The sequence below is a fragment of the Talpa europaea genome (assembly GCF_964194135.1).
Source record: "Talpa europaea genome assembly, chromosome: 13".
Classification (NCBI taxonomy): Eukaryota; Metazoa; Chordata; class Mammalia; order Eulipotyphla; family Talpidae; genus Talpa; species Talpa europaea.
The window spans coordinates 88,425,816-88,428,534 of NC_140080.1; positions in this window are offsets into that span (position 1 = coordinate 88,425,816).

Consider the following 2,719-nt stretch of genomic DNA (forward strand, 5'->3'; position numbering starts at 1 on the left):
TTAGGATTGATGATGGATCCCTGTGGTCCTGAATGCATGCCTGATGGCGGGCACCTGGAGTAGGTGTGGGCGTGCATAGGTGGGTACACCTGTGCTGAGAGACTGGGTTTATAAGGGCGGCATCACGGGGACACCAGAAGAGCAGAGAGAGCAGAGCCACAAGAGAAGCAGAGACCACCAGAGAACACCGGAGAGCTCAGAAAGAGTGAAGACTTGCTGGGGGCTAGGAGGGCCTGCCAGCCTCTAGGCCCCCCAGCACCCCTGCCTGCTGTGTACCTGGTAAATCCCAATAAAAGGCTGAAAAGCCACTGAGGGCTCCAGGACTCTCTCCTTCACCCATCTGCTCGGGTCATAGAAACCCTGCTCCGTCCCTTCCTGCCATTACAGCTGTAAATTCTGATGTCTTAGAACAATTCCTTAGAAACTCCCAAAAGCACTGAAAATTTTGTATTGCTCTGTAGTCATATTAGTTGCATATGTCTGCACTAGGTACATACCTACATGGAGCTCATACTCACGTATCCTTACATACATATCACTGCACCCATGCATAGAAGAACATGTGTACAGTGTACAGTGCCACACATACATCATTGCGCATACCCGTGTAGTGGCAGATATACACAGAGTGGCATGCATTCATATGGGGCCATGAGGACACATAGCTGCATGAGGACATACAGCCGCATGTATGTAGGTTGTGTGGTTGCATGGATGTAAGTAGTTATATGTGTGCTGCATGTGTGCTTCATAGTTGCATGCATACATATTGTTCCATCTCAGGTATGTTCTCCTGACAGTGAGTTATGCTCCTTCTATACAGGAGCTTGTGACTTAGGGAGGTGAAGATCACCTGGGCCCAGGCTGGCTGAGTTCCTGGGAGCTAAACAAGGCCCAGTGAGCTTTCCTCTCTGCCCTGGCGTCTCCAGCAGTGGGAAGAGCTACGTGAGCAGTGCCTGCCACAGGGTGGGAACCCAGTGATACAAACGGGTGGCATTTCTCCCATCTCCAGCAAAAGGAGGTGAGCCATTACCGAAGAGACTGCGCCGGGTCAGAGGAACAGAAATGGATGAAACGGTGTAAGGGCAGGAAATGACCACAGTGCAGGTTTTCTATGATCCCATGCAGACCGGGTAAAAGAGGAGTCAGAGTCCTCAGTGGCTTTTGCTGGTTTTTTATTGGGATTACCAGGCATATGGCAGGCAGAGGCCTCCCAGCCCCCAGCAAATCCGCACTCTCTCTGGGCTCTCTGCTTCTGCTTCTTTGCTTCTCTCTCGGCTTCTCTTCGGCTTCTTGGCTTCTATTAGTGTCCCCGTGACGCCGCCCATAAAAAAGCACAGTCTTAGCTCAGGTGGACCCACTGCAGGTGCCCGCCATCAGGCATGCATTCAGGATCACAGGGTTCCTCATCTATCCTGATGGAGGGAGGGCAGAAAAGCCTGATATTTTTCCCTTACCCTACAAACGGGTAATACCGGGTTTCTTTGTGTTTTTCGTAAGTCACAACCAAAATGCAAGGCGTCAGATAGGGGTGGAATCAATTCCTGACACCAAGATGGACTCACAGTTCTCTGCTCCTCGGTCCTGCTGCTCCTTCCCAAGGAGTCCATGGCCAAGTAAGACTCCATGGGCTGGGCTTCCATGTGGAAGCTGTTTTCTGAGCTCTCGCTCTCTCTCCCAGGGCACCACCAGGAATTACTGTTAAAGTGCTTCTCAGAAGTGCATTTGTGGTTTGGCTTCTAAGATTCTAAGAAAAGGACTGCAGGGAGAAAAGGGGTTTTCAACCGTGGGGAACTGGAGTAAGAGCAGAACGACCCAGCTTGCGCAATTTAGTCTTCAATGAAGGCGCAGCGGTGCTTCGCGTGTGAATGGCCACCGGGTGGCACTGTTACTCTCTAAAAATGGGAGGGGTGGCCGCGTGTTGGTGGGACGTGTGCACCAGGCTGTGGTGGTGGTGGTGTGAAAGGCGGTCGTGGTATGGTGTCATGTGGGGAGTTTGTATGTACGTGTCTGCGTGGCATGTGTGTGTGGCATGTAATGTGTGTGTTGGTGGCCTCCCTGGTGGCGCAAGTGGTTAAGCACAGCACCAGGAAGCTATCCGCAGCCACTGCAGCCCCAGTTCAATGCCCGGCTGGCCAGGGAGCTACCCACATGGCGCAGCAGACCTCTCCTGTCTCGCCCACTGCTCCCCTCAGCAGTGTATTTCAGTCAGTCTGCCTGTTCTGTTTCCCACTCATCTCTGGTGAGTTCTCTCACACACCACACCTCCCCCACCCCCCGCTATAACTCTGGCCTGTACCCTAGTTCTTGTACGCAAAATAATTTTTTTTTTTTAATGTGTGTGTGTTGGGTTAGCCAGCCATGCCAGATTCTCCCTCATACTCACACTCACCTGCACACCCCCTTCTCCACCAGCTTTCTCCATTGGTCAAAAATGGGCATGAAAGAGCAAGACAGCCAAGCAGAGACCACAAAACAAATGTCAAATCAAAAATCTTTCCTGAGATGCCCTGGGGAAGAACCGTGAGTTCTGGGCCTCTTTGTTAATCCATCTTCTCCCTCGTTATTCTTGCCAGTATCCCCACCTCCATCACTACCCAGACACCCCTGAGAGGCCACACTCGATGGCTTTCCAGGAAGATGCCCCCCACCCCATCCTGGCGATTTCCTTCTGGAAGGCAGGTTCATTTCAAAGAGAACTCCAGAGAATGACGCCTTA